This window comes from Rhipicephalus microplus, chromosome X, assembly GCF_043290135.1.
Source record: "Rhipicephalus microplus isolate Deutch F79 chromosome X, USDA_Rmic, whole genome shotgun sequence".
NCBI lineage: Eukaryota > Metazoa > Arthropoda > Arachnida > Ixodida > Ixodidae > Rhipicephalus > Rhipicephalus microplus.
Window position 1 is genome coordinate 335,184,492 of NC_134710.1, and position 27,406 is coordinate 335,211,897.

The 27,406-nt window shown below is 43.8% G+C and overlaps 1 protein-coding gene across 1 annotated transcript in view; it reads right to left on the reverse strand.

Moving 5' to 3' along the window:
- LOC119186202 (uncharacterized) overlaps positions 1-27,406 on the reverse strand; it is a 67,928-nt gene that overhangs the window by 22,046 nt on the left and 18,476 nt on the right. The gene's annotated exons all lie outside the window — the stretch shown is intronic.

The window sequence follows — 27,406 nt, forward strand, 5'->3', positions numbered from 1 at the left end:
CCACCTGTCAAACGCGACTTGCTGGGAGCCTCAGACGGAAGAATGCTCCACCGGCATACCAAGAAAAGGAATAGAAGCTCAAGTGACAAAAAGGATATATACATTCCCCTTTCCACCACCCACATCGACACCCCCCCCCCCTCAAAAAAAGAAAAGCTGGGGGGGGGGGGGGGCACGTGAACTTGGCAATGTATTCAGTGGCAACATTATTGATTTACGACACATAGTTTTACGAATAAACATACCCTCCAGACACGCTTCGCTTCAAACCAGCCAGACAGGTCTTTGTCAAATATGTTTAGCTTTAGATATGTAGTATACAAGTAAACTCCGGACTCGGTCTTCTGCAGGGAAGATATTCCTCTTAGCGACTTGTCCTCTTAAACGGCGATGGGAGCCGTGGAAAGCCGAAAGATGGAGAGGATATTGTAAAGAAGAAAGTTAAAAAAATGAAAAGCACGTAATGTCGGGCTTTAACGAGTGTGGCTGTTGGATGATATTTGACATAAACAGAAGTAACTGCAGCTGTATTTTTTGTTACAGTTACTCAGTAAAAAACTAACAGTGTTACAGTTACAAGTTACTCTAAATTAAAAGTAACTAGTTAGTTACAAAATACTGAAAAAGGTTACTAGTTACCAGTAACGGGTTACTAGTAACTAGTTACTGCCCAAGACTAGTCGAACGATTTGTGCCAATGTCAATGGGTAATCCCCTTTCGTGGTTTCGGTTTCGCCACGCGTTCACAATAGAGGCACGCGGAATTTGTTATTTTTATCGGCACTTCCTTGCAGAGGCAATGAAAGTTGATTTCAATATTTATTGCTGCTGCTCTTAGCTTGTTCATCACTGACACTCATGAAGAATTCTCGTTCTCCTTCATTACTGAGTTTACTCAGCCTGAGGCCGCCACACACAGAGAAGATGCCACGCGTTTTCCAGCCCAGTAGGTCAGCACAAAAATGTGTAGCTCACTGACACAATATGTATTACACACTTAGGGCTGACTTGAACTAAGACACACCGAAATTTTCAACCAAACTCCCTCGAACTCAGAGCCACTAAATTGTGTTTCTCAACCGGACTCACTCGGACTGAAGTGCACCAAAATATTTCTCACCAGGACTCGCTCAGACTGAAGACTCACAGGTCAATCCGAGTCTGGGCGAGTTGACGCACAAGTTCGTTAGCGTAGTATTAGCTGCTCTATGATGTCATTGCTCTTTAATACCAATTGAGGCTCTACTAGTTGTATTTGATATCGTACCTTCAAATATAAGTTCTTGGGGTTTGCAATCCATTAAACACATTTTACTGAAAGATATGACACACACAACTTATTTTTATCAAGTGCTTCCCATAAAAGTGTTTATGGGAAAGGGGTATTAAAGCAAGTTCCCCCTGCTTCCCTCTCGAGTCACACCTCTGAACATTAATACTACGATGTTGACCAGGCATATGAATGCTAGTGCATTGGAGTATGTGTGAGTAAATGTGAATATAAATGTGAGCCAACATAACGTTGATGGTAATGGTGAAGTTGAGAACATAGGAGTCCCATAGGTCAGCAAAAATGTCGAGCTCACTCAGACTAACTCAAAAAATATATGATGAGCTTGAGGCTCACTTGGACTCAGTCTCCCGAAAACTTTTCTCAATTGGACTCACTCGGTCTCAAACTCACCAATATAATACTCACCTGGGCTCACAGACATACAAACTCACCACTTGGTCTGAGTCTAAGCGAGTCTGATTGAGTCACCTCATGGGTGAGTTTGCCGACCAATGATCTCAGCGGCAAAACTTTGTGTCAGTGCCTCTTTAATGTACGCCTAGTAGAATTCATATCAACCTACTCCTTTGTTTCCAACAGTAGAGCTCTTTAAGCTGAGCACTCTTCCATGACGGCTGAACAGAAATAATCATTATGAACAGGCGCACACTCTTTGCATCCTCTTCTGCTTCACTCCCAGAACATGTGCGCCGATTTATAGAGCGTGGCCTACAATAGCTTTCATTGGTGAGAGAATGTTTACAGAAAAAGGAAGAAAGAGAGAAAGAAAATTCTTGGGAAAAAAAAAACATCTTTGACGATGCCGGATTCAAACCCACATACCTTCGATATGAAGGCAAGCATCGTAACTACTCCGTTATCAAGGTACGCTAATAAAGCATAACATAGCATTGTTCAGTATAGTAGAATAAGAAGGGGTAAAGGGAAACTATGGTGAGGATAAGCAATGTGAAGGTGACGAAGAGAGAAAGGGGGAGGCTAGCGAGTAGTGCATAGTAAAGAAAGAGTAATAAGGAGAAAGAAAAGAAACTGAAAAAAGAAAGAGTAAAAAAGAGAGAAAAAATGTACACAGTAAAAGCTTGTTACTTGAACTCTGTAAATTTGAATTGACGGCGTGGTGACAGCACAGCCCTGTGTAATTCTAAGGGGGGAAACTCCCAACAATTTGAACATGTCAGTACAACAGCCTAGAGTAACTTGTTGTGAAACCAAACCAAATGTTGTGTTGTGAAACCAAACCAAATTTATTATACATGCAAAACAACGAAACAGCAGAATTTCTTGGCAGATAAAAATTCGGATGTTGTGTTGGAGCTCTTCGGTAAGCAGCAAACGATGCTCATGGAGACACCATAGAAGAAACGCAAGCAGTTAATTTTCATTTGTTCTCTTCCATGTAAATAAACATGTTTTGGAGCCTCAATGGTGTCATATATTTTCACATTAAGATCACTGCTCACATGAATGCATGTTGGTATTTGTTTATAGCATGTCACTGACTGATCAATTCTGTTCACTGTTGAAGCTCCATAATTTAATTTATGAAATCACCTGTCACAGATGTTCAGTAAGGCCTAATTTACGATAACGAGTCCAGAGGCAGCTTTTTTAACTCCCGCCCGTACTGTGTGGTGCATTGTACATCCATTCTAGAACCTGCCTGCAAATTCCAACTCCCAAAATTCAAACAATATTTTAGACCTCTTCGAGCTCAAGTTAACAAACTTTTACGTAGATGGACAGCGAGAAAGAAAGAATGGTCATTCCGCGCTAACTGTACCAGCTGAAGCGCTCGCCAGGATTCAATTTTTATAAAAGATTCTGAGAAAATTACACGACGCACATGGGCATTCGTTCCAAAGTAATTCCACAAAATATTTTGAGCCACAAAAATATTGTGTGCACGTGAGCGCCATTTGAACTTCACAAAAAGATGGGAAACTAGGTACGGAAAAAAAATTCCTATGAATCCACCATTTCACGCATTTTCCCCATATTTGCTTTGTTGTGTTTTTCGAGCATTGTGCTTTTAATTGTAGGACAGTTTCTAATATTATCATTGTTTTTTGACTGCTCAGCCAGTAGTTAAAAGTTTGTATATTGTAATATTTTGGAGATTTTTTTTTGCTAAAAAAGGCATAAGTTATTTTCGTAAAAATTTTAAAAACACGTACTATCTTCTAAAATTTTTGTTTGCCTGTGTCCGGCACGTCAGTTCTAAAATAAAATGGCCAACTTGGAAAGAACAATACATTGGCTTATGTTGAGGCATCTGTGGAACCCAAGGTGGTCCAAGGAAAAATAAGTGGAAAAGTAGATATGATTGAGAAGCTGTGGGAATCGAGAGCGCCCTCCTACCTGGCGCCTCATTCCCCAGCTGCCGCACGTGCGCCACCAGCGTAGCCTGGGCGTGCATAAGCACCGGCATCCGCCAAGATGGCTGCCAGGGCGCCTCTTGGTCTGGACCAGTCAACCGTCGGCTTCTTCCCGCGCTGGCATGTCCGGGCACGCTACGCTGGTGCGCTGCGCGGGCCTACGTCACAACGCAGCGCCACTTCCCATTGGCCGCGTGTGACATCCTCCTCTCCTACGAGCTGTGTCGCGCCCGACGATTCGCTCTTCGCGGCAGATGCTCTCAGGCCTTCACGAGGGGTAGACGCGCTGCTAAGCAGGCGGCTTCTCGTTGGTGCGTCGTTCGACTTTGGCCCTTGTGCGAGAGTCATCGCGCCCTAGGCAAGCGTACTTGCTCGGTCTTGCGGAGTTCCCTATACGGCCTGCAAGCCCGTGAGCGTCGCACTGTGCTGCATCTTGGGTTAATAAACCCGTTGTTGTTATCCTGCCTCGTGCGTGGTCTCTGCGCCGTGCCATCGAAAACGACGAACCCGGCCGCAACGTCTTTGCACGCAGCGGCAGTGGAGGACATCGCATCCCTACACGGTTGCGCATAGTAGGTAAGCCTAGTGCAAACCTATCTCCACAACGCATAATCACTTTGTGCACAAAAGTTTAATCGAGGTCATTTTTGTTCTAATCGAGCAAATAATTTTTTAAGTTGAGGCTCATTACTGTGTTGTTTTACTACAGCGGGCAATACAAAGTTACCAAATTCGCTGTATAAAAAAGAAACAAAAGTGTGTTTTCTGCACATAATTTTTTGTTTTTTTGCATGTATTTTACCCTACAATGTATTTTACACTTCAATATGAGTGTAAACAAGGGCCACATTATGATAATGCTATTGCTTCAGCTACTACAATTTCCCCCGGAATGAATTGGGTTACTGTTTGCATGCACTTTTGTCAGTGCACTGCCTTTAGAATAAAGTCTCAACGTTCATGTGAACCGGGCAAACAAATTTGATCGGGGTCGCGTAGAGTGAATGCACACGACAAACTAAATTCATGTATTCTGTAGCGGGTGGAACACGATGAGGTGATATACTGTAGGTTCCCGCCTTCTGTACGTCGTTCGCGACCATACGTACGAAAAATGCAAAGCTATTTTTTTCACATTTGGTTAAAGTAAGAAGTCTGATAACATCTACTATTTTTATAGTGGGAGCAACGAGCCCGTGATATCTATCAGACGAAAGGAGCCTGATTCAAGTGGTGCAACCATGAGTTATATTCCTAAGGTGTCGTCTGCTCGCATCATCCGTCGTCTGGATGTGTTTGGCAGACAGACGGGTCACGTTACCATTGTTCATGGAACATTTTTCTGTGGATACGTCTATCTTATGGGTGTACCTTAAATGTAAGTGACATGCCTTTCTTGTTTATGTAGACGCATTATGGTGCTTGATGCGGGATAAGCGGTGAACTGTGAGCGTTAGTGCAAAACAAAGCTATGAACCAAGTGTTCTGAAGGCAGTTGGCATGAGGGCTCCCAACCTTTCAATCAAGGCAAGTAGACAAGGACTTCAGTATTTTGTTTCGGTAGTTTTCAGCTTGAGCTACCTCACTAGAAGAGTCTTAATTTCATGACGTGGGCAAAATTTCACATTACTTATTTGTTATAAATCATAGCTAGTTACTTGCATAGCAGAGTATTTCTTCTTCCCATTAAAAAAAACAACTAATAGGACCATACCAAGGCACGAAAAACAAATGGCGTTACTGGCTGCGAGGATCCCGATTGCATCAAAGCCATTGTCTCCTTCACTTTCACCGAGTCATAAACAAAGATATGCGCACAGCGGCTTTTGTAAATTCTTTAGGTTAAACTTCTTCAACCTGGTACACTTAGACTAAACATAGATGGATCTTAGTTGCCAGCGCTGTTTGCACAGAGAAGCTGCAGATATGTTAAACTTTCATACTTAATTGAAATTTTGTTTACTTTTTTCTTGATTTCATACTACAGACGGAAGCCTAATGCCATGCTCTTTAGGACCCAATGACTGCCACAGAACATCTCAAACAGAGAATCAATACTTAATTAGTGTGAAAACCTAAGTACTATTGACCTCCGCCTCCTGTCCCTCCAGTCGAAGTAGAAGCAACAAATAGGGACAGTTTGTGGCTACCAATATCAGGTCTATGTGAAAAAGTACTCATCGCTTCATGCTTCAAAGTGGTGTCGCAACCCATTTATCTAGCACAAGACAAATCGTCGTGGAGTGGTGACAATTGCCATGACTGTAGCAGACCGCAATCCTTCTCTAGATTTGATTCCTGGAGACAGACTGTGCCAAACGTGCTATTGAAGGTGTTTTGAGCAGCGAACCACAACAGTCCTTTACGCTTTCTTTCCAGAACATTATGTCTGCAATGCGCAACAGAACCAAAAAAAATCCAGATGCCCGGCAAGATAGGATTCCTGGCAATGTGAACGCAGCCCTGGCAATCATTGGTGAAAGTCCTGTAAACACAAAGCGAAGACAGAAGCAAAAAGCGTTGTATGTAAATAAGAAGTTTATAAAAATTTAGAACTTGGTGAAAAAAATTTGCGTGCACCTTGGTTTGGATGGCTCGCGGAATGAGACCACGTAAACCACTGAAGTCTGTTGGGTGTGATGGCGACCACTGGAAAGGCCACTGCTGCTGTCGCTGTGACGTAGTAAACGGCATCACGTGACTCCCCTCTGCCATCATCAGTGCAGTGCGCTTGGTTTGGAGCTAGAGTCAATTCATTTCCTAACTTACTGGTTTGTTTATGTGCTTGTTGCGGCAGTACGAGATGCATTCAAGTGAGCCTTAATGTAACTGACCCCTTCCAAAATGTCGCGGCACGGATACACTTCACTGATAGGTTCCCACTCACTTCACATAGGTTCCCACTTGCTTGATGAGGTATAGGAAGACAAAATTTTGGGTGTTGTGTTTTCCAGGCACATGATGTGGAATTCACACATAGAACTCATTGTAAAGAAGTTGTCTGCTGTATTTAGATGCCGTCATATATTCCCGCCCCGTGTAATGTTCCAACTTTATCATTCCTTTTTTTCGATCGCATATAAGCTACTGCACCTTAGTATGGGCTACAGCCAGAAAACTAAATCTAAATAGGCTATTGCTGCTTGAAAAGAAAGCTATTTGGTGCATAAATAATGTTTATTCTTTACATCCAACAATAGCACTGTTTCAAGAACACAGGATAATTACTGTCAGATATTTATGCATACTGCCTCCTACATCAACTGTTTTTTCCTAATAAAAAAAAAACTGCGCACTTCTAAAGAATCTGTCAGCCCTCACAGCACCAGCGTAACATGAGCACAGCACCAGCAGGTGATTTGGGCTCGCTGTGCCCACATAGGCAGCCGCACACGCACACTTCGGGAACCACGGAAATGCGCACTGGGTACTAAGCTTGCTAGTGTAGGTTAAATATTGTTATGCACAGAGAAGGACAGGGACCGATACTAACACCCTCCAACAAAAAGATGTTACGTAGCATGACATTAAATGTGGTATTTTTCAAGTGCACAGAGGTGCACAACGTCGGCCTATATAAACGTGAGAAGGCACACAGGACAGGCCACTCCTCCTTGTGGCTCCCTGCAGGCAGAATGCCTCACATGGCTTGAGGTAGTTATGTTACTATATTCAAGTGCTCATAAACTCGTCATCATCACTACCCTTAACTCTCACAGCAGAAATTTCCATTGGCATTAAACTTTCGTATTTCTCCCCGACATGCTAACAGATGAAGTCGAAGCACGAATACAACACATTAGTGGGCCTATACTTCGAAAATTATTTTCTTGACTAAAACAAAAATGACTTCGATTAAACTTTTTCCACACGAAGTTATCATGCTTCTAAACAATATCTACTTTTCTACTTTTTTTTCTTGGATCACCTCAGGGTTCTACAGACATCTCAACATGGGGCAATGTATTAACGCGATAGCGTTAGACAGCTCGTGTCGCAGAAATTGCGCCGTCGGGGTCGGCCCCGTTGTTTGTGAGCGAGAAATCATCCGTGAGTGAAAAAACAAAAAAGAAACAAATAAAATAAAGCATAACATGTTCGGTCCCATTGAGGATCGAACCTGGGCCGTTCGCATGGCAGGCAGGTGTCCTATCACAAAGCCACGATGTTACTTACAGCTGCTTCTGGAAAAAACACTAAATAAATGCCATGTAGCGGAAGGAGTCTTCTTAACGCGTTTTGTTCGACAGGTGTCACGACGAAAACGAGGCCATTCGGCGATTTGTAGGTGCATTTGGGTGGCCATCAAACTGCAAAAAAGACTGTGACAATGCAGCCAGCGTAGCTAAAACAGACAGGAACTTTCAAACAGCTTTAAAAATAAACAACTATGTACATTTAGCGGAAAACATATCCTGCCTTTCCTGAGGCATTGATCAAGCAAACAGCAAATGCTAGATAAATGTGATGCCATCTTTGAGGCATTTTGAGACTCCTGATGTCCTCCGATATGGTAGGCGCACTGCGTGTATCTTGGAGGCCATGCGACTCTTGCTTTAGATCAAGTATGTACCATTCGGGCACGTGTGTGTATGTGTGTGTGTGTCCCATCTGTGAGACATTGTAAAAACGTATCTCGACTACAGCAGAGCGCCATTCTAGCAGAGTGAAGTGGCCACACACTGCATAGTCACTGCATTACTATAGATAGGTCGCGCATGCGCACGTGCGCGTTTGTGTGTGTGTGTAACAAAACATATTAATAAATATGCACTTAGCGGTTGAAGGGCACACTAGGGGCAGGATTTGCGCTATCGCCTTCAACTCTTGAAGGCAAAGCTTAAAGGTTCTCTAATTTTCATTTTTTCCAAGTTGGGTATTTTATTTTACAACTTACGCGCTGAACACAGGCAAAAGAAAAACTTCAGAAGATATTACATGTTATTGAATGTTTTACAAAAATAACTTCTGCCTTTGACCTATCTGTTTTCCACAAAAAATATCTCCGAAAAGTTCAATATACACACTTTTACCTACTGGCCGAGCAGTCAAAAAACAAAGATATCAGAAACTGCCCTGCAATAAAAGCACAATGCTCAGAAAACACAACAAAGCAAATATGGGGAAAATGCGCAAAACGGTGGATTTATAGAAAAAAAATTTTCTTCGTACCTAGTGTTCCACATTTTTGGGAAGTTCAACAGGTGCTCACGTGTACACCAAATTTTTGTGGCTGAAAACATTTTGTGAAAATACTTTGAAATCAATGCCCATACGTTAGTAATTCTCACAGATCTTTTTATAAAAATTTACTTTTGGCGAGTGCCTCAGCCGGGACAGTTGGCGTGGAATGACCCAGAAAAAATGAGGAAGCAAGAAATAGTAAGACAAAGGAAAGAAGCAACCAAAAGAGTGGCTTGCTAACGTACCCAAAGACTGCTACTAGAGGTCCTATTCTCGTTACTAGCACTAACTCCTAGGCATTTCCATAATATATGCTCCAGAGTAGCTCTGGATTCACAGTGCTTGCCCTTATACGTTTAATATATATCCAGATATATCATGGATGTGAGCACAGCATGCGCATATGTTTTAGTTTGTAACCACTGCTACTTGACCAACTGTTTTTCAGTTAAGGTGCGTTGGAAGCAATATGCCCCTCTGAAACCTCTAATGTTTTGTGATATCATTTTATCTGAAGCATTCCATCTTCATATGCGGTGTTTCATGGCGCAAGGGCCATTTGATGGCCAAAGAGTGTCCGGTCATGAGACAAGTGATGCGAACAGTGATTATGATAGATGGCTGTATAAGGGCCTTAAAATTCCTCGTGTTAACGTGGGTAAAAACATAGAAGTATTAAAATCATGACATTGATGTGAAATGTGCGCAGTGAGAGTGAATGGTGAAACGTTGTGGCATTCAGACAATGATGGGGATGTAGCCACCGCAGCAGCGACCTCTCGTCAGAGGTCGTGCTACGGAGTTCCTGGGTATATAACATTAAAAGTACACACGTCTGTTAAAAATGCCAGCAATAATTTGATTTACAAAAAAGGGGGTTCTCTAGATATAAACATTGATGGTTGCAAGGGTATCTGTTGTTGATAGGGCAATAAAAAGCCCTTTTTTCTGAGAGCACTGCACTAAATCAGTGCACTGAATGAGAACTTGAAGACCCCCAAGCGATTCTCCACATCTCTCTCACAATGGTGCATCGCCACCAGACAAAAGGTATGAATGTGTCGAGTGTGTGTGTCCTATTTGTAGTCTGATAAGTGTGACTTGTGTGTAACACTATCTGGATACTATTGGCCATTTCCCGAGCCTCGGTTTTGATTACTTGTAATTTGTTTTGCATTTGTCTATCCCATAGGCGCTGCCAGCCCACCCTGAGATCCTGTCGTAGGAAAGGTTTTACATCAAGTGCAGAGACAGCTATGAATGTATTGGCCGCAGCGTTGTTGTGAGCAGATGCGGCTAGCTGATCCGCCAACACGTTTCGAGTGATCTCGCAGTTCCCTGGTACCCAGTACACTACAACATGTCTTTTGAGACACATGTTGTAGGGTGCATAAAAAGGCGAGTACAGAGACACAAGGACAGGATTTTTACGTTTTCTCTGAATTTTCAAAGCTGTTAATATGCTCAGTAAACTTGTGTATATTATTGCGCCTTGCAGTTGTAGTTCCTTAATATGCAGGACGGCCACAGATATTGCCAGCCCGCCCTGAGATCCTGTCGTAGGAAAGGTTTTACATCAAGTGCAAAGACAGCTATGAATGTATTGGCCGCAGCGTTGTTGTGAGCAGATGCGGCTAGCTGATCCGCCAACACGTTTCGAGTGATCTCGCAGTTCCCTGGTACCCAGTACACTACAACATGTCTTTTGAGACACATGTTGTAGGGTGCATAAAAAGGCGAGTACAGAGACACAAGGACAGGATTTTTAAGTTTTCTCTGAATTTTCAAAGCTGTTAATATGCTCAGTAAACTTGTGTATATTATTGCGCCTTGCAGTTGTAGTTCCTTAATATGCAGGACGGCCACAGATATTGCAAGAGCTTCTGCAGAGAGAATGCTCGTTTGGGAGGACAGAATACCGAAATTAGAAAAGGATGGGCAGAAAGCTGCATAATACACACCAGCGTGAGACTTCGATGCGTCTGTGAAAAAATCTGGGCAAGTGTACTTGTGTTGGAGTTCATGGAAGTGCGGTGCGGATATGTGCAGTAGGTGCATGTTTAGTGACGTCCACAAAAGATACATCGCAGCCTATAACCTGCCACTTCCACGGTGACGGATATACTGCTGGAGACATCAAACCCTATTCTACAAGTGGCACAGCTGTTTTCTCAGTGAGCCTCCTGACATGGAGTGAGTAGGGTTGTCTTAGCGAAGGACAGTTATTGAACAAGATAGAATTGGAGACATCATTATTTGTGGAGTCAGTGAGATGTTCCAATGGCGAATCAGACACGAAATGTCTTGTTGGACAGGTAGCTTTCCATTATTACAAACATTTTACCCCGCACACCTAAATGTGACAAGTTTCAAAGTATGCCAAAGTGCCACGTAGTGTCATAGGCTTTGCTCCATATCGAGGAATACAGACATGAAGAATCGTATAAGATGAAAGCATCACAGATTTGTGCCTCGATATGGACAAGGTGGTCAGTAGTGGACTTAGCCTCTCAAAACCAGCACTGGCATGGGTCAAGCAGGCTATTTGTCTCAAGAAAATGCATCAGCCGTGTGTTTATCATTTTTTCAAAAACCTTGCAAAGGCAACTCGTCAATGCTATAAGCCTGTCGCTTGATGCTGAAGATGGCTCCTTGCCCTGCTTAAGAATCGTAATAATGACTGCTTCTTTCTAGGTGGAAGGGATCTCACCGGAAAACCAAACAGCATTATAGAAAAAAAGGAGAGCTTTTTTGGTTTCAGGAGGCAGACGTCTGAGCATTTCATATAATATACGATCGGAGCCTGGGGCAATTTTGTTACAGCAGTTTAACGACGCTTCTAACTAAGCTGAAATGAAAGGTACATTGTGTGCCTCAATGTGTGTGGATTTGCGTTCGATTTTCTGTTTTTTCATTCTTGCTTTGTATCCATGAAATGCTGCACTGTAATGGGATGAGCAAGAGACCTCTTCAAAGTGTGTGCCGAGAGAGTTTGCTTGGTCTTCTAAAAACGTTGCCCTGTGTGTTTAATAAAAAAAGTGGATGTGCCTATCATTCTACTACCCTGCTAACCATACTCCAGACCTTTGCCTTATGTGTATATGAGTTGATTCCAGATGAAAACCTCTCCCTCCTAGCCTGCGAAGCATTCTCCTGCCTTGTGACTTGATGTTTTTAAAATTCACAAGATTCTCGGCAGTCACTGTGAGCCTCGTAGCAGCCTCCATGCTTTGTTTTGTTGTTTGCACACATTGACACACTTACTGTTCCACCAGCAGACGTGCAGTTTTCTGGGTAATTTAGATGTTTCCGGAATGCACTTAGCTACAGCTTCAATAAAAATAGCAGTAAAGTACTGTACAGTTGGATCTATGCTAAAACCGCATATGCCAGTCCAACTTAAGCTAGCAATCCTATAAAACTGGTCCCAACAGGCTTTTTCTATGAGCCATTTTGGAGCGTGTGCAGGACATTCAGATTATGTTAATGTACTCAAAATTAAAGGAAAATGATCACTTCCGTAAGGATTATATATGCCTTTTCATGTGAGTATAACTAGGAGCAATGAAGAGACAATGCTGAGGTCTATCGATGAGTAGGTATTATTAGCCAGGCTATAGTATGTTGGCTCTTTTCAATTTAAGAAACGCGCACCAGAAAAAATGAACTGTTTAACAATGCGGCCTTGCGCATCGTGGCGAGAGTCACCCCACATGCTTCTACATACATTAAAGTCCCCTACGACGAGATACGATTATGGAAGTTTATCGATTAGTGACTGAAATTCGTGTTTGTTCAGTTGTTGGTGTGAAGGTATGTAAATACTGAGAGTGTTACCAGTTTGTTGAAGATGACAGCTCGGACAGCTACTGATGTGTACAGGCTGTTTCTTGATTTTAACTATTATGGAAACACCAACAGATGACGCGACCGCATGATCTTGGTTCGTTCAAAAAATAATGTAATTGCATAGGAAGTTTGTGTGTTTTGATTTTAAGTGTGTTTCTTGCACACACAGCACCTTTGGTGTATGTTTGTGTAGAAGTTCTTGGATATCGTCGAGGTTCCTTAGGAGTCCTCTGACGTTCCAATGTATTATATAGGCCATTTTAAAGCTGTGTGGTGCTGTGTGTACGAAAAGTGTTACCTTAGGTTACACGGCCTTTTGGGGGCCCCGTAATTCAGCGTTTTTCTTTCTGGGCACGCTCCAAAGAGTTGCGCCTATCATTCGTCATCTGAGGCACCGGAGGAGTGGGACTTGTATCTATCAACTCTTGCGAGGTGGCAGGTAGTGCCAGATGGTGATTATAAGTTTCGTTGGTGTTTCTTTGTTATCTCGTCGTATAGCTATTTTTTTAGACCTTCACTAAATTCTGGTCTTGCCAGCCTTCCAATAATTCACTCTGATAATTCAACAAGGTCGTCATCAGAGATGACTGTGTTGATGGATCTGTTTGGGTCTACGGAAACTGGGACATCCCCAAATACTACCAGTTTAGATAAGTTGTCGTACTAGAATTTGTCGCGAACCTCCAAAAGGAGGTCGATACATCCCAACTTCGTTACATGATAACAGGGGCCGATTGCTTCTGTGAGTGTTTTCGAGACAAGAAAAGGTGAGATTGCTCCGACTGTTTTTTTTTTTTTTTTTTGCTATGCACGTCATGAAACTTGTGGAAGGACTGCTTTCGTTTTGGAAACAGGATCGATTCACTAGTGTGCCACTTTTTGGGACGGCGATCAGGCAGGGGAGGAAATAAGTTGTTCAGACAGATTGTGTAAAGTTCGGCGGTGATGGTGGCCACCCACCACCAAGCCCAACAAGAGGACGCTACAAGGTTGGATATTAAACACTTGGAGACGTCAGTCATGCATCTCCACTATAACTGAATATAACTACTCAAGGTTCTGCAACTAAACAATGTTGACCCTTGCCGCCAGGAAATTCGAAAGTACACAGAAGAGAAGATGACAGGAGTGATAAAAAAAGTGAGTGATAACGACGAAGGTGTAGAGAGATAGAGAGAGAGAGAGAGATAAGAAAAGGCGACTGCCGACTTCCCCTGGGTGGGTCAGCTCAGGGGTGCTGTCTGCGTCAAGCCGGGGCTAAAGGGGTGTGTTGCCTCTGCCGGGGGGGGGGGGGGGGGGCTTAAAGGCCCAATCACCCAGCGTCGGCTCAGCCCCCAGGATTCCCTTTTCCCCGGACACGGCAAGCCTACGCACAGCTAGATGTGGGAGGGAGTCGAAACCCCAACGTTGGGTCGAGTTCGTGGTGTTGCCACGCACCGAACACCTGCTTGCGCAGACGCCCCTGCAGGGGGAGAATTCCATCTTCCAGGGGTGGAACAGGGTACACTGGTTTGGAAGCACTCACAGGAGCAGGCAAAAGTGGGTTTTGTAGCAGGCTTGGAGCATACAGAAAGGCATTTTGGAGAAGGCTTAGAGCAGCCAGAAAGGCCTTTTCAAGCAAGAGTGAAGTAGTCAGAGAGAACGTTCAGATCAGATGTAGGCCCATTTCACCACACTTGTGAAGCAACATTTGTCCATGCCGCATTTTCCACACACCAAGTTAAATTGTGTAATTACCATTAATTATTGTAAAGGAAATCAGGTGGAAACCATAGACAAATTTTCGCCCTCGCCGTAATGTCCCGTGTAAAATAAAAATTGATAACATACCGCAGCACATCGTGTGTTTTACTCGTGGGTAAAAGCGCACAAACGTGCGCGATGAATGTGGCTGAAGCAGGAATGAAACGAGCTAGCCAATCTCCATCATTTAGATAGCGCATGTGATGACTACAGACCGGATTATAGACAAATGCCTGTTTTGTTCCTTGCATTCTTATCTAGCCATTTTGATATATGAGCATGAATTAGAGGTTAAGAAGGGCTTTTACAGTGTTTTTATAGTGCCTATAAGTGCCTATTTTGGGTGTTTGGGCCTAAATGCCTATAAGTGCCTGTAAATGCCTATTTTCCAAATGAGCGCGTATATTAGCGCTACTCAAGCCCATATTTTGTTTTTGAGCGTGGTGCAAAACCGCTAGATATTTGCAAAACACTATAAGGTTCAACAAAGACAAAACTGACACGCTGCGAGCGATTGGAGGAGGAGCATGAGGAGTGCAAAAGATGCTATTTCTGCAGCCCTAAGTGGAAGAATGTCTCAACGTCTGCAGGAGAAGGAGGAGAGGGAATTAAAGATGCGGTAAAAAAATAAAAGTGACATTTATGGCCGAGGACATGGCGACCACCTTCTACAAATAGCTGTCCAGTGCCCTGAAGGAACTGAAGAACCCCCCTGAAAACCTGGGTGTTGTGGTGGGAAGGAAGAGCAGGTTTTTCTGGGCAGCTGTGGGTAGCTGGAGAACGAATGAAAAACCATGGAGGACCACTCATGGAATGCTCTTGTTGATTCAGTGGTCACGAAGGTCACCAAATCTTTATACTTTATGCAGCAAAGCCTGAGACAGGCGCCGGCATGTTTACAATCAACAGTGTATTTAGCATACATTCACCATATGATTGAATATGTTTGTTCTGTATGAGGTTTCTTGTTGTATGTCTTCAAGTGACAAACATGAAAAACTACAAAACCATGCTTCAAGGTTTGTCCTAAGCCATTACTCAAAAATGACAGCTGTAGCAATATAAAAAATTAACTGAAATGGGAATTACTATCATTGCATCAAATTAAACTGCGGTTAAAGCTCCTATGTCAAGATTTTCATGCTTAACTCACATTCGAAAATGAATGTATCTAAACAGTCTTTTTCATGCAATGATAATTACGATTTTAGAATGTCGTATCAGATAGAACTAATAATTCCTTTTTTGTTAGTTTCATGACAGAATGAAATGGCTTATAAAGAGAATAAAGTGGGTTGTGTCAATGAAGGCGTGTTTTCTTTGACATTGTAACCCATCTGCTGCAGCGCCCTCAGGTAAAAAATGTGATGTGGATGCGGCTTTTGTTTAGTTTGTAATTTACTTTTGGAGCGTCTCTCTCTAGGAGACATAATATGTTATAGTTTGACACTAGAAGTTCTTGCGTGCCCAATGAAAAACGTTCTACCATGGTGATTTTTCAAATTGGTTCGCTACAAGCCACCAAAGCCTGATGCAAAGAAACAAGCTTGAATCCCTTGCCTCTTGTCTCATGTAGCCATCGTGAGCCTTACTCCTTCCATGTTTTCTTCGGTATCAGGGCAGGAGAATCACATGATGCATACGCATCAAGAACAACATGCGTCAGCAAGGTCACGCGCAACTGACGTGCCCCAGCCTACTCGTGCGCGTACGCCATCGATGTATCGTTTCAACGTTCTCTGTTGTATGTTACTAGTTTCTGTTTGATTAACTGGTGTTCTTTAACGTGCACTGACATTGCACAGTACACGGGCATCTACTTTCATTGTATCCATCTAGATGTGACCACCGTGGAAACAATCGAACCCACGGCATTCGGGTCAGCAGCGGAGCACCCTATAGCGACTGATCCACCGAGGCGGACTCTAAACGAGGGCCGATTATTAAGTAGCATCTCGAGGCTATTCAAAACAAAAAAAAACCATAAGCTGAAATTGCATTCGTATGTTTTATTATATTTCTCAGAATTCATTCATTATACTGATTTTGAAAGGGCAGTGCAAAGACTCAGGAAAAAGAAAGACATAGAGACAAAAAGTGCTCTTTTTCTTTTCTCTTTGTCTCTGCGCTTTCCTTTCAAAATGATATGAAGCAGCTAGCCCAAATCAAAGTACTTCTCAGTCATGCTACACAACAGAACACACAAATCGCACATGCCAAGTAGAATAATGTCACGTGCAACACTATTACTGAGGTATCGTTTAAATGCAGGATATAGTCAGGAAACGGAACATTTTGCGTGTGTCTTTATAGATACAGCTAGCATTTAACGAAGTTCTGATGAAGAGCGTACAGTCGCTCCCTAGATCTTGGGGCGCACGCCCGTGAGAAGGGCAAGTGGAATTCATTAGAAATTGAGCGTTTTTCGGCGACATGTAATTTTTCAAATCTTAACAGGATTGATCCAGAGTGCCCAGTGCACTATTACGCTTGTCAGCTCGAAATGCTCAAACCTAGTGAAGGGCCTTTTAAGGTGTTCACCAATAGGGGAGAAATTGGTCCTATGCGATTAGACCTACCATGCCTCTCTTCTGGGGTATCAGTGGGCTGGTTATTTGCTCCTCCGCTGCCCTTACCAGCTACAACGAAACGAAAGAGACCCATGAGAGATTGAATGATGGACAGTTGACGCACAATGCTAGGCAATAAAACTAAAGATCACATACTGCGAATCGTGCGGGAAATGCATGCCTATGTTGAATCGTTGGTACCTTTCTGCTATCTTAAATATTATTTTTTTGTGCTTCTTGCTATAGAAACAAGTCACCGACGTCATTATTTTGGGATATTTAAATTTTTGTAGAAATTTATTGTGCCTATACCTATGATTTTGAGGGCCTAAAATGGTGTTTTACCTGCCTGTTTTTGGCACGTAAAACACACTTTATTAGTGCTTAAACATCCAGCCTCAAGTGATGACATCACCCTACTCAGGAGTCATCCTGTCAAAGCAGAGGAAACGCCACTCCAATATTGAACGAGCAGGAAAAGACGCAAGGGGGGGAGGGGTGTTGCTCGAGCAGCCACAGTGTACTTTCCTTTTAAGGGCGCCCTCGCGATCACTGGCACGCGCGCTAGCTCAGCAGCTATCAGTGGGCGACTCTCTTGTACTTCGATGTGCTGTGCTCTCATTGTTAAAAATCTGTGTAAAAAATGTTGCTCTCCCTTACATGGCCATGTTCTCTTAAATTACCGTCTTGTAGTGTTACATGATATAGTATTCACGAAATTCAGCTGTCGGCCTAAGTGCTGATGCCACCCTAGATAGCGCTCATGCCAATGATCACGACATTAAGATCAAAGTTCACTGCTGCTGCTTGAGTGATTAGAACTTTGACGAAACTGGTAAACTTTCAGTTTCAATGAAACTGAAAGTACGGTGTTTCCGCCACATTTTCAGGCATGAAGCACCTTGCGGCTAAATTTGGGTTCTGCGACCCAGTATGGCATGGATAAAAGAGTTTGGCACACAACAGGGATGGTTCAGAACAGGATGTCGCAGGTAAACCAGTTTGGCACACAATGGCTCAAATAGAACAGCTCTTCCACCCCTAGTCTTCCCAGGTGCCTGTGGGGAGATGCGATCGTTGGCAAAGTTTGTTATTGACCTCTGAGAGCCGCTGACTATTAGAGTTGTGTTTATATGAGCAACTGCGAGCTTTATGGCTACCTCTTTCACCGTGTGAGTGCTTATAGAGTGCGCGCTGCACAAATTTTAGTCTTTGTCACTATCGATTATGGCTGCCGTAAACACCCCTCTACACTTGTATCAAGAGAAAGTTCATTGAGATGTGGGGTTTGCCACGCCGAAACTACCAAATAATTATGAGAGACCCCATAGTGAATGGCTCCGGAAATTTCGAAAAACTGGGGTTTTTTAACGTGCAACCAAATCTGAGCACACAAGCCTACAGAACTTTCACCTCCATCGAAAATTCAGCCGCCGCAGCGGGGATTCGATCCCGCGACCTGTGGGTCAGCAGCCAAGTACCTTAGCCACTAGACCATCGCAGCGGGGCAGAAAAGCTAGGAAGAAAAATTCAAGTGGGAAATAGAAAAAAATACTAAAGAAAGAAATACTAATGAACAGAGACGGAGGAGGAAGCAACAAAAGGGAGAAGGCAGGGAGGTTAACCAGAAAAACATCCGGTTGGCTACCCTACACTGGGGGATTAGGGAAGGGGACAAGAAAGATGAAAGGGAAGAAAAAAAAAGGGCGTGGGAGAGACTGACAGTAATTTCACTGCAGCGTGTAGAACTCTACCGCATGTCAGAGGCGTTCACACAAGCCTGTCTTTCTCAGGAAACACAGCAGGGCTTTTACTGCCTTGTGGGCTGTCGAGGCATGTGGACGTTGTTTTCAATTGGTGGAGGGTGCTGACATTCCCCGTCGCCTGAACCTGGGTGCTGCCATTCACCGTCCCCTAAACCTGGAGCTGCGCAACCGAACGCTACCTCCCAACATGATTACCAACAACGCGCAACCTGGCTCTTCCACTCCATCCTCCAGCAACCCCGGCGTTCTTCGTTTGCGAGAGCCCAAGGTCTTTAGCGGAGCTGATGAGACCGACGTGGAAGACTGGTTCGCTAACTACGAACTGGTGAGCGCAAACAACAAGTGGGATGACGCAGACATATTGACTAACGTCATCTTTTACCTCACTGACGTGGCCGAAATGTGGTATAACAACCACAAAAACGACATTACGACGTGGTCCATCTTTAAAACGTTATTTGCTGACGTTTTTGGCCGACCCGCTGTACACAAGTCCAGAGCCGAACAACGCTTGCGGACTTGCACACAAAAGCCAACGGAATCTTTTACCAGCTACATCGAAGACATTGATGGTCTTTGCAACCGTGTGAACACCACTATGCCCGAGTCGGAGAAGATTCAACACATCCTCAAAGGGATAAATGATGGTGCATATCAGCTGCTCCTGGCCTGTAATCCTGCCACCGTTGCGGAATTTGTCACTTTGTGTCAAAGTTTCGATGAGTTGAGCAAGCAGCGCACCCTGACTCGGCCATTTTCCTCACACGCCGACTCGCTCTCCAGTCTCATATCATTATTTTAGCCACTAAGACCCTTTATACGGCGCTTTCTAGCTAGATCTGAGCTGAAATCGACGTTGAAATTGCACACTTTCTGTGACGCGCCCCTGCCCTTTAATGTGTGTCAGCGCGGCCCGCTTGGTCTCATTTGAGAGAGCCGTCTTTCGCCTTCAAATTCCCGCCAGAATGGGCCCAATTCAACCATTGGCAGCTTGTAAAATGAGCGGCAAAAAGAAGTATCAGAGCGCCTTCCTATTCGCTACTTCGCGCACGTGATTTGAGTTGCCTCCTTATTGGTGGAGGCTATTGGCATTGTCTGCTCCGGGTATTGAGGCGCACGTCCATGCGCAACATTTTGCCTCAGTGTCAGTGGAGAAGTTTCATGATGTCAAATCCTGAGCGCGAATTCCGCACGCGGCACAAGTTTGGTGCGAAAGACGCTAGTCGCGAATTTCAAGAAGCGCTCCATAATACAGCAAAACCCCCGAGACGCTACATTCTCCGCGGCCCATGGTGAAGTCGTCGAGGCTACCACGGAAGGCCTAGCTACCACATCAGTTGTCACAGAGCCTGTGCGAAGTCTGTCACCCGCGGAGTCTTCGGGCAGTGGTCGCGTGCGTCTAGATACTATCTATCGGCAGAAATCTGACTTGGAAGAGGAGCGAGCTAAAGGCCATGATAAGTTATCGGAGTTGTCGTCCGCTGCAGCGACGGAGCGGAAACGCGCATTCGTGGTTGACGGTGCCGACGAAGCAGCTCGGCCGCCTGATGGAACCACGTTCACAATTATAGATTTGGAAACAGTGAACAGCGCTTTGTTGGCATTCGCAAAGTGCAAGGCATGCAACGGAGAACTGCAGATTGTCCGCGACAACCGGGAATTCGGACTCGCCGTGAAGTTGCGTTTTGTGTGTTCGACCTGTGGGGAGACTGCGTCGTTGTGGAGCTCGCCGCGCGTACGTAGCGATGAATGTATGAAACCTTTTGCTGTGAATATTTTGGCCGCGCATGCCATGCAGGCAACGGGGAACAGACAGACCGCGCTGAATGATGTGTTCTCCTTGATGGGCATCAGCCGTCGGGGTCTTCACACGAAAACGTGACATACTACGTGAAGAAGAATTTGGCGCCCGCGGCGGATTGTGCTGCACGCCATTTGACGAGCGACTGCGCGCCGTCGGTTCGCGAACTTCACGGTGAACTTAATATAGGCCACATGGCAAACATCGCGGCGTCGTTTGATAGGTCATAAATGACTCACGGTCATTCGTCGCATATTAATCTCGGCATTGTCATTTAATTGTTCAGTGGGCTGGTGCTTGACTTCGTTGTTTTGAGCAACTTTTGTGCTGGATGCGAGTCGGGCCCAAAGGAAGGTGACCCTTCTTATGCAGCGTGGAAGGAACATCACCACTGTCAGAAACACGGAGACAAGAAGGCTGTGGAAATGGAGGTTGAGGCTGTCCTCATCCTCTTCAGGAGGTCACTTGAGCGGCACAACCTGCGCTATACCACGTTGCTTTGCGACGGGGACAGCCACAGTTACCTTGCGCTACAAGAAGATAAGGTATATGGGTATATCTCAGTGGAAAAAGAGTACTGTGTTAATCATGTCCAAAAGCGTATGGGCACTGCTTTGCGCAACTTGATTGCAAAACACAAAGGCCCTGGTCTTGAGAGTCTTGGGGGAAAGGGCCGCTTAACAGGAGACCTCATCTCCAAGCTCACCAATTATTATGGGTGGTCTCTGAAGACACAGTGGTGATGTCGATGCTATGCACACAGCAGTGATGGCCACTTATCATCGCATCACGTCCAATGATGATGTGGCAAACCACCCTCTGTGCCCCCCTGGTCCAAATTCCTGGTGCAAACAAAAGGCGGCAAAGGCCAAGGGGGAGCCCATTCCCAAACATCGTCGAAAGCTGCCTCCACATGTCTGCCAAGCCTTACTTCCCATTTATGAGCGCTTATCACACAGAAAGCTGTTGCAACGATGCCAGCGAAGGAAAACCCAAAATAAAAACAAATGCCTGCATTCAATGATCTGGGCGCTGGCACCAAAGGAGCGACATGCTTCGCTATTCACGGTGGAGGCAGCTGTGGCAGAAGCAGTGCTCAAGCTCAATGCAGGCAATAAAAAGGCATCAGAAGACATTAGGAAAGAGCTTGGCCCAAACCCCAGCTGGCAAAGCCGCAGCCGTATGGCTGAAAATGATTGACGGCGCACGGCAGCATCAGCCAAGAAGCGACAAGCAACGGAGAACATGCACCAGTCCCTGAAAAAGCGCCACACAGGGACTCATAATCAAAAGGACTACTTGCCTGGTGCGTACTGAGCATTTTCAAGTGCAGTTATTAAATGAATGAATTTTATTTCTTTTACTCAGTTTTCTGAAAACATGCTTTTTTGTGACTTTATTAGTTTGTCGGGTTGATATCTTGCAATCCAAAACAACTAGAGCACTAATTTTTTTTTATTAACGTAAAGCCCAATCTGTGTATTACAAAGTGCTAAGAGTAGAATTTCCATTTGCTGCCCATATAAATTTAGAAGGTATTGAATTTCTTTGTATGTGATAGCCATGACATGACTCCTCAACTTTCATCATCTGCAGAATCACTAGTTTTTCTTTGATTTGAAATCTGCTTGCAGCATTGCACTTATTGCTGATTGCACTGTCTAGCTATGCAATAATATTTACTTTTTGATACGCCCTTTCTTTTCTACTGCTTCCGAAAACAATAGAGTGGCAGCATTGCACATATTCTAAATTAATTGAGCTACAATGAAAAGTTTTGCATATTTGAAATCAGCAGGAGAAACTACATAAGCATATATATATTCATCATGTTTGGTCCACAAATACAGAAAATATCTCCACACACCATGTCCCCCCTTAACAGTGTGAAGCTGCCTTTTTTATTCTTTCTGTTGGTTGGTTTGAGGCATCTCCTAGTTAATGTCATAAAAAAACAGTGGAAAATTCAGGTAATGTAGGAGCACAAGAAGCTAAGAAAACCTTCATAGTTATTCTCTAAATGGCCAATCTGCTGAGAAACCCCACCTCGGTGAGCCACTCCCTTCAAGAAGCCTCGCACCCGATCTACATCTCTCTAAAAAGTGTAGATGCTCTGGGTTGTGATGGCACCATTCTAGCCTCATTTTACCATCAAAGACCACGACGACAGCATCCTGAAATGGTGCAGGAACTGACTCATGCATAAAGCTAAACGACTTAACATTACCTGAATGCCCCGGCAAAAATAAACAATGTGATGTGCCGTATTCAGGCTAGTGGAACACAAGGCTTGTTGAAAAGCCTTCCCATGCAAAATCACAATGCAGTAAACTAACAAGGAAGCTAACTATTGGAATTTTGTAAGCTAGAAAGTTAATTACAGTGATGTAAAGAAAAACTATGCTTCTTTACTTTTACTGCCTCAAACAGATTCAGCAAATTCTTCGGGGCTGAGGAATTGAACCTGTGATTGCCCTTCACAACCTTAGAAGCATCTCAGAGTATCTTCATCAGGGTCTATAGTTTTGGCACAAAATATATTTCTAGAATACATCTTTCTGGCCATAGGTCGGCATATTCACTCACCAATCGACTAATTCAGATTCACTCAGACATATCAAGCTTTGAGTCTGAGTCAGGATGAGTAATATTTTGGTAATTTTCAGTCCAAATGAGTCCGGTAGAAGAAAATTTCAGTGAGTCTGAGTCCGAGTGATATGAAAGTGCAATACATATTTCCTACGTGAGTCTGAGTAAGCTCCACAATTTTCTGTGGATCAATAATGATAACTACTCAATTTCAGCATTACTATAAGCCTTCTGTAGACTCAAGTTTATATTTACATTTGCATCTGCTCACACCTACTTCAACACGCTTGCATTCATATGCCCAGTCAATATACAAACAATTAATGATCCCATGCGATTTACCAACGAGGCAGGAAGGCAGCTGTTTCATCCCCTCACTGAAGCTCGCAGAGTCATAGGAAGTTCTAGTCAAAATATCTTGTGTGAGTCATATCTTTCAATAAAATGTCCTTAATGGATTGAAAATCCTAAAAAATTTTATTTGAATGTAGCAAAGAAGTGTAAATTAAAGGGGTCATATTCTTTGTTAGGCACATTATTAATGAGAATCAGCAGACAATGATGCCAAGGAAAGTATAAAGGATGTTACTAGAAGGAATTATAGCGTAGATGTGAAAAAAAAAAGTGGACGAAAAGATAACTTGCCTGACCTTCGAATAACGCATCTAATGCTCTACCAGTGCACTAGCTTGTTGTTACGACGGTGGTCATCCCTCCATCCACTTTATGGGGTATGTATGTGCATTTAACCATGGGAGCGTCAGTCAGCACTTCAACCAGCCATTACGGCAAGTATGAAACACTTTTTTTTTGCCTATGGATGTCACGTGGCATGTGATCTTATTATGAGCTGGCAGATAATCAAATCACTCGCATACTACCTGAAGGCATCAGGTCTGCCAGAACGAGACCTTTGCAATAAATGAAGCGAAGAAGCGTAAAGTGAAGGGCTTGTTTCTTTTGTTAGACACAATATTAATGACAATTAACAAACAATGATGCCAAGAAAAGTATAGAGAATGCTACTAGAAGTAACTGCAATATAAATGTGAAGAAAGAAAAATGGACGAAAAGATAACTTGCCGCCGGCAGGTACCGAACCTTCGACCCTTGAACGACGCATCCGATGCTCTACTACTGAAATATGGTGGCGGTCATCTCTCGTCCACTTTGAAGGTACGAAATCGAAATGCATATCATGTCATATATAGGCATTAAAGTGCATTGACACAATGATCAAAGAAGTAATTATATGCTAATGAACTCATGAGACGGCTCACTAAGACCAAAGTTCTTCAATGCTTTTCTGGTCTCAAAACTCCGCCTATAGTTTCATACAGGGACAGAAGCCGCCGCTAGGGTTGCTGCGGTCAACGTGGGGACATTCGTGTGTGCGTGCTACTCTCAGCTGGATGTTGCGCAGGTTCGAAGCAATAGTTTATCTGTCACCAAGCCGCAGCAATTCAATTATCCCTTCTACTTCACCTAACATACAATGTGGCAGTTGCATACATGTGTGAAAAACTTATTATAGCTTGTTGTTTAAAGACATCGAAGTTGCGATAGATCCAAACATGATTGACGCAACAATATTCGCTGCATGAGTTCCAGTGCGGTTTCCTACCTCATGCAGTGGAAAACAATGCTAGTACCTATTCAGGCACACGATATTTACTTAGACTTATGACCCTGAACAAGCCTTGTAAACCAACCCACTCGCAAAATGAAGTCCCAAGGAGAGGGTTGAGCGAGTGCTGACCGCAGTATTTTTACAATCAGACCACCTACAGCGCGGTACATCTTCGCATGACAAAAAACAAAAGCTCTACATTCCTGTGTTTACAGTTCATAAGAAATAAGCTCACTACACTGGCACTTAACCCATGCAGATTTGGCAACACTTAAAATCAGGAATGACGAAACTTTCACAAGCTTTCACAAGTTTTCACAAGCGCAAACTTTCACATCCATGTGCCGCGTCAACACACGCTTATCTCTAGGGTCTATAGGCTAGCCTTAACTCCAAGCTTGCAACCTTGTGCTGTTAATTTCCGACGTGTAATTTCGACAACTACATGTTACGTGAACAATATTGCACAAGGAAATTTGTGACCCATTTTACAATGCGCAGCGTAGCAATGGGACTCGTGTAATGCTGAAAACATGCTATTTCCCCCGAGCTAGGTGCTGCCAGCACTAAGTGATAGATATAAATAGCTTGCCGTTTCAATGTTGAAAGAGGTGCTCCATGTGGCTCAGTGGCTAACAGCGCGCGCTGACAAACGAAAGGCTGGAGGTTCGATTCCGCACGCGGGTGTCTTTTTCTGGATTATTTTTCTTTCTTGCGTATTCATATATCTAGATACGTATACATATACAATGAATGACGGCAGACGCCGACGTCGACGCCAGCGGCGAAATCCAGCCAAGAGTGTCCGTATAATTTCTATGGCAAAAAAAATACTGGGGAGTTACCTAAAAAACAGGTAGCTATGAACGACACTTTCTAGCAAATAAAAACTTTGTACAAAGCCAGTAAATGAGGTAGCAAGCCATTGAAAAAAAAAACGCAAACTGATGAAAAAAAAACGACACAAGCTTTTGCTCATTTTGAGTCACTTGAAACGGAAAAGATAACTTCTTTAGTGACTGCAAACAAGAAAACAATGCCAAGCACCTAATGAATTGACAAAAACCTAAAAAAACTAGCAAGCTACGAAAGAAAACAGCTCCAGCCGGCAACTTGCCTTCTCGCTTTACAAAGACACATTTTTCTCCAATCACTACGAGGTCATCAGCCTGAATAGCGTTGGCGTCATGGAAATCTTTCTCACACGCTCAAATGCTTCCAGAATCGAAGGTAGATCCACCAGCTGCCCGTCGCGGCATTGCATGTTTCGATTCGTCCTTTTCATCAACATCGCTCATCAAACTAAACAACACCTTTTCCCTCCCACCTCTGTAGCTGGAGCGACAACCTTGCACACAGCAGGTTTTTCGCATCATCGCTCACGTATAACACACAGTTCTGACAGCTATAACTTGTACAAATTTAGAAAAACACGGAAAACTGAACACTGATACCGCCAGAAACCTCGGGTCCTCAGCTCTCTCTAGGCAGCAAAGCCTGCCTCCATGCCCCCTGAGCGCATGGAGGCAGGCTCCTCAATGCCTCATTTGCCTCACCTGCAGGCTCTTCATTGAGGCAAATGTGCGTCCTGAGTCTTTACATGTCTGAGCGATAGTTGGTCCATGGCGCTCTTGGTGTCGTTCCAGTTTGGCAGCTGTTCCGAACAACATGTCGCACTGCAGGATCTTGATGCCATTACCTAGCGCGACCGTGCGGCCACTGTGACGACATAGCAAGCTCTCTCCATAGAGTTACAGAGGAGTTTCGCATCCAGAAAAGCATTGAAGGACTCTGCTAAGCCTCACTCAAGACTGAGATTGAGCCACGGGTCAGTCCGAGTGAGTACAATTTCGGTAAGTTCGAGTCTGAGCGAGTCCGGTAGAGAAAAATTTAACCTAGTCCGAGTGAGTCTGGTTAAAAAACTTTTGATGATTGTGAGCCCCTGTGAGCCTTATGGGCAAAATATACTTAATGAGTGACTCTGATGAGCGCCACAATTTTTGTCTACCTAGGTTTCTTGCATTTAGAAGTGCTTTAGACAACCACGGATTGTCAATTTTCCAAGACGACTGACTCAATGGCAGGGCACAATAATGTTTAACACGCAGAGGACTGGTGTTTGTAGTCGCACCTTGTGTCACATCAATCATAACTTGAGGTGCTTCCACCTAGATAATGATAGTCTAAATGAGTATGCAAAAAATATTTAAAGAAAAGATGGAGTAAAAAGGGTGTTTTTTTTTTTGTCCCACGAAAACAAACATCATCTATCCTGCGTTCGTTTCCTTGCACTATCACCGCGCACCCGGCTCTTTTAGGTCATGAACATGAGCGTTATCAGTGCAACACAGCTTTCTTGATGCTGGCCAGCGCCAAGTTTTATAGAAAGAAAGAGCAAGCTAGCCGGATGATGATTATTATCGTTGTGGAACAAAAAGACACCCTTTTTACTCAGAGTAAAAGTTCATGCATGGCTGGCTATCCTTTCTTTCAAAAGAATCAAAGGTATGACAGCTCTCATGCATAATGAAAGCAGCCCCAGCAAATTAAAGAATAGGTGAAAAAGCAGCACAAGTATGGACACCAATGCACTTCTAAAACAAGT